Raw genomic sequence first — 10,832 nt, forward strand, 5'->3', positions numbered from 1 at the left:
TTGTTATGTCTCCCTTTTCAGTTCTGATTTTATTAATTTGGATACTGTCTCTGTGCCCTCTGGTTAATCTGGCTAACGGTTTATCTATCTTGTTGATTTTCTCAAAGAACCAACTCCTGGTTTTATTGCTATTTTGTATTGTTCTTTCTGTTTCTATTTGGTCGATTTCAACCCTGAGTGTGATTATTTCCTGCCTTCTACTCCTCCTGGGTGTATTTGCTTCTTTTTGTTCTAGAGCTTTTAGTTGTGCAGTCAAGTTGTTAGTGTGTGCTCTCTCCAGTTTCTTTTTGTAGGCACTTAGAGCTATGAGTTTTCCTCTTAGCACTGCCTTCATGGAGTCCCACAAGTTTTGGTATGATGTGTCCTCATTTTCATTGAATTCTAAAAAGTCTTTAATTTCTTTCTTTATTTCTTCCTTGACCAAGTCATCATTGAGTAGAGAGTTGTTCAGTTTCCATGTGCACGTGGGTTTTCCATTGGTTTTGTCATTATTAAAGACCAGTCTTAGTCCGTGGTTATCTGATAAGATGCAAGGGATTATTTCAATCTTTTTGTATCTGTAGAGGTCTGTTTTGTGACCAATTATATGGTCTATTTTGGAGAAGGTACGATGAGGTGCTGAGAAAAAGGTATATTCTTTTGTTTTAGGATGAAATGTTCTATAGATGTCTGTTAAGTCCATTTGGTTCATAACTTATGTTAATTTCAAAGTGTCTCGGTTTAGTTTCTGTTTCCATGATCTGTCCATTGCTGAGAGTGGGGTGTTGAAATCTCCCAATATTATTGTGTGAAGTGTAATGTGTCTTTTGAGCTTTAGTAAAGTTTCTTTTATGTATGTAGGTGCCCTTGCATTTGAAGCATAGATGTACAGAATTGAGAGTTCTCCTTGGTAGATTTTTCCTTTGATGAGTATGAAGTGTCCTTCCTTATCTTTTTTGATTACAGTTGGTAGAAAGTCAATTTTATTTGATATTAGAATGTCTACTCCAGCTTGTTTCTTGGGACCATTGGCTTGGAAAATTGTTTTCCACCCTTTTATTTTGAGGTAGTGTCTGTCTTTGTCACTGAGGTGCATTTCTTGTATGCAGCAAAATTCTGGGTCCTGTTCGTGTATCCAGTCTGCTAGTCTGCGTCTTTTTATTGGGGAATTGAGACCATTGATGTTAAGAGATATTAAGGAAAAATGATTGTGGCTTCTTGTTATTTTTGTTATTAGAGGTAGAATTATGTTTGTATAGTTATCTTCTTTTGGGGTTGTTGGAAGATTACTTCCTTGCTTTTTCTAGGTTGTAGTTTCCTTCCTTGTGTTGGCGTTTTTCCATCAATTAACCTTTGAAGTGCTGGGTTTGTGGGAAGATATTGTGCAAATTTGGTTTTGTCATGGAATATCTTGGTTTCACCATCTATAGTGATTGAGAGTTTTGCTGGGTATAGTAGTCTAGCCTGGCAATTGTGTTCTCTTAGGGTCTGTATGATGTCAGTCCAGGTTCTTCTGACTTTTATAGTCTCTGGTGAGAAGTCTGGTGTAATTCTTATAGGTCTGCCTTTATATGTTACTTGACCCTTTTCCCTTACTGCTCTTAGTATTTTTTCTTTGTTTTGTGCATCTGATGTTTTGATTATTATGTGATGGGAGGTATTTCTTTTCTGGTCTAGTCTATTTGGTGTTCTGTAGGCTTCTTGTATGTTTATGGGCATCTTGTTCTTTAGGTTAGGGAAGTTTTCCTCAATAATTTTGTTGAAGATATTTACTGGCCCTTTAAGTTGGGAATCTTCATTCTCATCTATACCTATTATCCTTAGGTTTGGTCTTCTCATTGTGTCCTGGATTTCCTGGATGTTTTGAGTTAGGAGTTTTTGCATTTTGCATTTTCTTTGACAACTGTGTCAATATTTTCCATAGTATCTTCTGCATTTGAGATTCTCTCTTCTATCTCTTGTATTCGGTTGGTGATGCTTGTGTCTATGACTCCTGATCTCTTTCTTAGGTTTTCTATCTCCATGGTTGTCTCCCTTTGAACTTTCTTTATTGTTTCTATTTCCATTTTCAGATCCTGAATGTTTTTGTTTAATTCCTTCTTTGTGTTTTCTTGCAGTTCTTTAAGGGATTTCTATGATTCCTCTTTAAGGGCTTCTACCTGTTTACTTGTACTCTCCTGTATTTCTTTAAGGGAGTTACTTATGTCCTTCTTATAATCCTCTATCATCATCATGAGAAGTTATTTTAATTCTGAATCCTGCTTTTCCGGCGTGATGGGGTGTCCAGGGCTTGCTATATTGGGAGAACTGGGTACTGATGATGCCAAAAAACTTTGGTTTCTGTTGCTTATGTTCTTGCACTTGCCTTTCGCCATCTGGTTAACTCTAGTGTTACCTGCCCTCACTGTGTAAGACTGAAGTCTGTATTTCCAGTTATCTTGCTTGTGGCAGAGCTCCTCAGAGTCCAGATGTCTCTGTGGTCTTATGATCCTAATCTCCTGGGTGGAAGAACTCCTGGGACTCAGGCCACCTCTTGGATCTGGAAATCCTTCTGCTCTGGGTGAAGTGGTTCCTCTAGGATGGCTCAGGATATGATGTCTCCCAAGTCTTAAGAACAAATGAAAAACTCAAGATGGAGAGCATCTGAGTAAGAGTGCCCAAGGGTGTGCTGTGGCTCTCACATGGCCACACATGGGGGGGATATGTGTGTGCCCAAGGCTGTGCTGTGGCTCTCACATGGCCACACTTGGGGGGATATGTGTGTGTCCATGGCTGTGCTGTGGCTGTCACATGGCCACACATGGATGGAGAATGTGTGTGTGTGTCCAAGGCTGTGCTGTGGTTCTCACATGGCCATGCTTTGGATAGCTTTCATATTATAAGCAATATATGGAAAGAACAGAAGTCGAGTGTTCACAGTGTGATGCCTGTGGTGACTATCCATCATTAGTAGAGACACTGCAAGGAGAGGTGGTGGTGAGGAGGGATGCTGGCTTCAGGGTCTTCATCCTGGCCTTGGACTCCCTCTGCAGCTCAACGCAAGTGGTTTCCAACCCACAGTGGAGAAATGGATAGTCTCCATCACTCTGGTTTCCAGACAACTCACTGGTGTAGCCATTATCCACACTTCATACTGAGAAAGCTGGTGTTTAGAGAGGTAAAGGTCCCAGGTCCTGGGAGAGGCAGAGCAGACTTTAAACCCAGACTTGCCTAATTCTAAAGCATGCACCTTTCTGTGGTATGTTCAGGGCTTAGGTAGAACCCAAGGAGGATCATGGTGAGCTACGACATCTGAGCAGACAGCAGGAAGTCACCTCGGCACACGGCTAGAAAGAGACAAAGTGCAGCCTTTGTTTCTGGGTTTTGCCAGAACTTGACTGAGCACTGGATTTGAGGTTCTAAGGCCTCTAGCTTTTTTATATGGTGGAGTCTGTGGGAGGAAGGCAGAGCCATGCATGTGAGTTTATATGAACTTCTTGTTTGGCCGCATGGCCAACCTGTAAGCAATTGTCAAACAAATATCCTTTGTGATGCAGTAGGAACTTTGTAAATGGATAAGATAATCTATCTTATCAAGAAAGGATTTTAATAAAGGAATTTATTTCTTGGTGACCAAGGGTTAATCGTATACATGAGCTATTTTAATCTTTTATCCTTTTCTTTGTCTGCTGAAGCTGTCCTGATTTCAGCTCTTCTTTTTAAAACAGAGCTGATGAAAGATAACTTGTTAACGTGTGAGAATTTTCTTCTCACCTCTTCTCGTCACTTGTAATGGGTCCTCTTCTTGCTTGAATGTTGGCACTTGCCAGGCTTCTCTGGGCCCTTCTCTCGCTCCTCTCTGCTCTTTTCTTCAAGTGATCCCACACAGAACTGTAGCTGCTCTTAGCCACTCTTGGGTGATTCTGATTTCAGCATTTTCGGCTCAGAGTCCCACATGTGCTGCCAGTTGTCTGCCTGATGGCTCGACTCAGGATGGCTCTGCTCAGGATAGCTGCACTGTGATGTCTAAGTATACTAAAGCAACAATTCTGGCCACCCTAAGTTCCTTCTAGGACCATACCACTCAGTTGTACACTTTAATGACTTTCCACAGTTTTTAGGATAGAGATGGAATCTTTTCCATGACATGATCCTGTGTTTTTCTGTCTCTCATTTGTACCATTGTCTCACTGCCTGTAGTATAGCTACAGCGTTCTCTTCTTTCAAACTGTTAAGTGTGTCATGCTCCTCTTTGCTGCTATACCTTGGGGCTTTGCACATGATTCCCTGTTCAGAAAGGTCTTACCCTGACCTCCACCCTTAAAGCGTTAGCTCAGATGTCTCTTGCCTGGTGAAGTCCTCTCTCCCTTATCCCTTAGAATTGCTTTTTTCTTTTTGTGGTCTAAAAAGCTTATGTGTATAACAAACATACACACACATGCAACTATACTACTAATATATATATATATCCGTATATATCTAATGCATAATATGCTAGCATTTTCTTATGTGACTTTTCACCTGGGTTGTAAGATCATAGGTTCTGCCTCATTCTCCATTTTTTAAAGAACATTGTTAAAAAGTTTTAAGTTAGAATGAAATAATTGTATAAATTATGGGGCATAGTATAATATATCAATAAATACATAAAATGCATATTGATCAGATTAGGATAACTAGTATACTCATCATTTCAAGCTCCCAGTAAAAATGTTGAGTGTGTGTGTTTGGGTGTGTTTGTGTTTGGGAGTGTGTTTGGGTGTATGTATGTATGTGTTTGAGTGTGCTTATGTGCTTGCCTGTGGAAGCCAGAGACTGACTCTTGCATTTTCCTCTATTGCTTTCTGTCCTAATTATGCAGAGACAAGGCTGCTCATTGTATCTGAACTGGGGCTCACCATTTCAGCTAGATTGGATGGCCAGCAAGCTCCCTGATCGACCTGTCTTCACCCTGTTAATGCTGGGCACCCATGTACAAGTAAGTATGTGGGGCACCCATGCACAAGTGTGTGCGGTGTTTACAAGGATGCCGGGGATCTTACATGACAAGCACTTTACCCACTGAGCAATCTCCTCAGTCCCCCACTTTTCTATTTGTATTTTAAAGAAATTCTTTAGTTTTAAATGGTATGAAAACCCAGTTAAGACTTAGAGAAACCAAAGTTCTTAACTGGAAAAGTTCTTTTAGACTGAATTTTATATTCAGAGCCATGGAAGACGGGAGGCAGAAGTGATGTCAGAGAGTTTTTCACCAAATCTTTATTTGAAGGAGTGAACTGATGCTCTTGCCAGATGATCTGGCATTGGGGCTGAGCAAGCCTGATGCTCCAGTGCTGCATACGCAAGAGGGACCTTGGGGCTGGGGAGCTGAGGACGGTCACTATCTCCTCAAAGCCACCATTTTTTCGAAGATCTACTTTTTTGGCATGGACTAGATTTGTCTTTCACACAAAGAATCTCTCAGCTGTAACATGACAGTCTGAGTTCAACTCATATTTCCACTTGAGGGAAAATGAATGTGACAGAGATTAGTAATGTGCTCAGGCTCACAGAGCTCCAGAAGAAGTGCCCACGTCATAGCACCACTGCTCGCTGTGGTAAACATCTTCCTGCTCGCCTTGGGTGGGGATAAGGGGTTAAGACTAGATTAGCCTAAGGAGATTTTCATTGGGAACTAGTAATCCCAGAGAAGCTTCTTAGTGTGAGGCTGTCAGGGTTCAGTCCGTTGCTACAGACTGGCTTTGTGTGCCACAATCTAGGGAGAGCGGTAGGCAGCTGCTGGCATGTGCCCTGGCCTTTACCAACTTCAGAAGAGGCAAATATAGAAGAATTACAAGCCATCAGCAATTGCTGAGAGAGGCCAGATCAAAGGGACAACAAGCCTGGTTTAGTGAATGCTAATTGGGAATGAGCCCAGAGTCACTTAAATGAGTTCAGAGAGTGATGTGCAATTAGCCACCAGGTTGTATACCTGAGTGTGTGTTGTTCTTGTAAGTTAACCCCTTGGCCTAAATAATCGGTCTTCTTAAGAAGCCAGCCTGCCTGCATCCTTTCATCATGGGACTCTTATCAAACGCTTAGCTCTGCCCTACAATTTCCCCATATCCTCAGTGGTTCTTCAGTGCTATCTGAGCTATTACTGCCAGTGCTGATGACCAGGGCACAGTCTCCACCATCTGGCTCATTGCAAAGAACCCGTAAGCCTTTAAGGCCTTAATAACAATTGTTTAGGTCCTGGGTAACAAATCTGTGTGCTTTTCACTAGAATGTTAGTGGACAGCAGCTAACATTTTAATTAAAAGGGGTGAGATAGGACCTTACAAAATCAAATTTGGAAAACAGATCTGACAAGGAAATCAGAGAGAGAGAGAGAGAGAGAGAGAGAGAGAGAGAGAGAGAGAGAGAGAGAGAGAGAGAATATGAATATATGAATATATATGTTACATGTGCTGGTAGAGGAACTATCAAACATTCAAACATGGTATCAGGCTTGGATGATGTACACCTCAGTTCTGCTAAGTACTCATCAGTTGAAATAGGACGTCGGTGAATCTGTCTCACCTGTCTTATCCATAGAGTGGGTTGGAAAGGCACTAATGTCTTTCCAACTATAAGTCACTAAGTTAACACTTGTTCTGCTTCACTCCAAGATGCCATAATTCACAGCTGTTAGCTTTCGTGTAGCCAACACCCCATCAATCCATATAGCAAAGTCCTAACCTAATCAGACTAACTTTGTCACCTCTTTATGTCTGTGCATGTGTTATGGATGTGTGCGCATGTGTATGTGTGCAAGTGTATATTCATGCCCATGTGTGTGGAGACCGGATAACAGAGATAGAAACACTGTGTTTTCCTTTGTCACTTCCTTCCTTTTTCTCTAGAGATAGAATCTGTTAGTGAACCTGGAGCTCACCGAGTTTTTGCTAGCCTGGCTACTTGCAGTCCCGTCATCCCCGTGCTGAGGTTACAGGCATGAGCAACCACACCTATCTTTTTGATGTGGGTGAGGGCATCCGGACTCACGTGCTCCTGCTTGTGTAGCAGGCATTCTTACCCACTGAGGCATCTCCTCACGCCCAGTACCTCTTCTTTTAATGCGCATTTGTTTGGTTTCTTGTGAGAGTAAATACATCGTTGTGTGCTTGCTGCAAATTGTCTGTTTCTATCCTTGTTTCTGTTAAGAGTTCTCTATTTTCCTTCCTGTTTTCAGCTGTCTCTTCAACGTTCTCGATGTTATCCATAGGTTAGAATTAAAGATGGCCTTGAAGATGCCTAATCTCCCACTTACCTCATTTGAGAAGACTGAGCCCAAACGCTGAAGCTTGAACCCGGAGCACTTCACCTCATCGTGTGAAGAGGAGGCCTTTCAGCAAGACAGGAATTGCAGTAAGCATTACTGGTTGAGCATTGCTGCCCCTCCCCTCATTCTTCCAGGCAGAAGGAACATTTGGCTTGACCAGTTGGTTGAGAACTACTCTGAACCAAAGAAGCTCTTGCAGTCTACGAGGCCTGAAGTCTCATTATCCCCACACACAAGTCTTTCTTAAAAATTGAAGAACATCATACAGTGTGCACTGATGTCTCCCCCTCCTGAGGATTTAGGGACCAAGACCTGAGGAACCCTGGTGCATGCAATGGGCTGCGGGCTTTACTTGGAGAAACACCGATGAAAAACTGTTTGATAAGCTGCCTGATCAGTCTTCTGCCCCCCACCCTCTTAGTGACTTTCATTCACCTTCCAGCTGCCAAACAGAACTACAGGTGTTCCCCACACGTCTCCCTTTACCGTACCTCCAGGCTTTAACCCTTAATAACCACTAAAATGCCTCCTCCTGTGCAAAATCCTCTGATAGTCCCAAGATCTATGTCAGACATTGCCTCCTGTTCAAAATACTCCATTAATTTTTCTCGGACTCAAGTTCAAGGGCCAAATGCCAGTGAAATACAAGTGGGTGGTGTGAGCCCAGGCACACTATTGGAACTGTGATGGCTGCCCCTGAGGAAGGTGGGTAAAGATTCCTCTCAGAAGAAGACAGTAACTTTCTAGACCAGGTCATCTGTTCTTTTTATTTTTAAACATCCACTTGCATCAAATGCACACGTACATCTTTAGGAAGTAGGATCTGTACAGTAGTGGTTATGGAGACAGCAGCCTCCCTCCTGAGAGACAGACACGTGAAACCCACTGGAATGACTCCTGATATCTCCACAAGATACACTTACACGACTCTACAGTGTCAGATACCATTGACTCCATGGAGAGGAAGCAGTTAGCTCTGCCTTGCTCCTGACTCTTCCACACGTCCCTTCCTCTTCTCACATTTTATGGATTTCCCAGGTGTTTTGATTTTTGCCCCCGAGTACTGTGATACTGACTCAGTGACTTGTGCTACCAGCCACCTTGCAGTCCAAATCTGAGCTTTGGGTACCGGTCTTTCCCCTAATCTTTCCTCCAGTAATTCCTCTCCAACATCATGTTTAGCCACTCACCAAATTATGTAACTATTTCTCACCTTACTTTTAAAATGTATCCAATTCTCTCTGTCTCCATGGCTACTGCTTCTGGTCACTTTCCCCTCTCTTTCCTGTGGGAGATGCAATACTGCTGGTCTCACCCCTTCACCTGCCTCACACATCTCTTTTATGCCTTCTAGCCAGGGTAAGCTTGAGTGAGTTCTCCTCCTCTTCCTCTTCTTCCTCTTCCTTGCTTTTTAGGTGAGGAAGATTAAACCCAGGGCAAGTATACCAGGCGAATGCTCCAGTCCCAGAATGAGCACTCTAAAGGGAAAATCAGGTATCATTTTGTGAATAAAATTGTGGAGTGTGTTTCAGGAGGAAATTAAAATTCCTTATCTTAGTGAGGCAGAGAGAGGTCTTTTTTTTAAAATTTTATTACTATAGCATTTTGTTTCCCCCCCCCACAAACTTTTTTATTTTTTACAGTAGTGTTAGGGTGGCTATGTAAAAAAGTGAGTGGAAGTTACATGTACCATTAACTGCTTAGCCTGAAACGTACCTGTTACATTTGTTTTCTTTCTCTGAAACTCATGTTCTAGGTTCTGTAGCTAGAAGACCCAGGAGAGGCTGCCCCACCCATATGATTTTACACAAGGCTTACGTTGGGGTTACCTGTAACTGCAGGATAGACCCTGATGGATGTGTTCCTGACTAGTCTAAGGTCTCTGTAAGGCCTTGGGGATTGTTGCTTCTTTCTCTAGCATTGGCTGTCTCCTTTCCTTCAAACTGTATATTCTAACCACAGTGATGTGCTAGGCACTCACAGCCTTGTGTGCTCAGTTCTCGTTTAGGAAGCCTTCTTGTCACCCACCTCTCTGCTTTGCCATTTTGGATAATCCTTTCTTGACCTGTAAGCCACAGCCTAGATGGCTCTCCTTTCTGGAAAGCTTCTAACACTCTCTACTACATTGTGTGTGTGTGTGTGTGTGTGTGTGTGTGTGTATGTGTGTGTGTGTGTGTGTGTTCCTTCTAACTGTGTGCCTATCTCTCACTTAGCATTTTGTTGACTTTTTATCTCCACCAGGAAGTACTTGGAACCCCAATGCACGGTGGCCTTCTCAGGACCCATTAGGTAGGATGCTATGTCCACTCTCTGCTATCATTTTCATAGAGAAGCTATTGTGAAAAACTGAGTTCCATCTTTTCTGTCAAGACTGTCATAGTAGTTTAAATTTCAGATTTAGTATTGATTAAAAGTTTGGTGATAGGGTAAATATGATCAAATTACATATTATGAAATTCTCTAAAGATTAATAAAAAATACTGAAAAATATTTTAGAGAATACTACATATAATCAGATAGAGTTGGTTTGACTTCTGGCCTTGTTAGCTATGTAACATGTAGCAAGCAGTCTTACCTCGTAAGCTTCAATTGTATATTGTAATTGAATAATAGTGATCTCATAAGATTCTAATGATTTAATGATACATATACACACATGTGTATATACACATACTCAATGTCTGACTTCTAGAACTATCTAATATATGCTAGATGTAATTACTATTATTATAAAAAATGTTCTAAATGCCAGTGTGGTGTTCTGCATTGGATCATAGAACAGAAAACAGTATGAGGGGAAAACTGGTAAGAGTGGAGTTTAATTAAGACTTCCATTTCAGCTGGATGGTGGTGGCACACGTCTGTAATCTAAGCACTGGGGAGTCAGAGGCAGGCGAATCTTGGAGTCTGAGTCCAGTCTGGTCTACAGAGCAAGTTATAGGACAGCCAGGGCCACACTGAGAAACTGTCTCAAAAACAAAACAAAAGATATTCCAATACACTTGTAAGTTTTAACAAATATTCCACCGTAATATGAGGTAGCATTAATGGAAGTGGGTTAGGTACATACAGAAATTTTCACTGAAAGTTCCTACAAGTCCAAAGTTATTCCCCAACACAAATATTTATTAAAATAGATTCTCATGATTGATACTCATTTTATTCTCAGCTTCCCAAGATGACATATACTATACTTTTGTCATATACAAAGGAAGAAACAGAGACACCACACAGGAGTGAAATGACTCACCCATGGGCACTCTTCACTTCAGGATCTCAGCGTAGGAGTGGTTGCTGGTCTGGGCTTGAGGGGAATGCAATAACTAACATCGGCCAAGCCCCTGCTTTGTGTGAGGCACCATCATATGCACTGCGTAAGTGGAGAGCAGAGAGCGGACAGTGAGAGAAGATGGTCTCTGCACTTCAGATCATCATTATGAGTAGGAAGCCTGGATTTACATAGTAATTAAATATAAAACTGGGCACAGATGTCAGCTTTTCACTCAAGACCCATGCTCTAAATTATTGCCTAAACAAATGGAGGGCAAGTGCTGACTTGAGACCTAGAGAC

Source organism: Grammomys surdaster, unplaced genomic scaffold, assembly GCF_004785775.1.
Source record: "Grammomys surdaster isolate TR1022 unplaced genomic scaffold, NIH_TR_1.0 130, whole genome shotgun sequence".
Lineage (NCBI taxonomy): Eukaryota > Metazoa > Chordata > Mammalia > Rodentia > Muridae > Grammomys > Grammomys surdaster.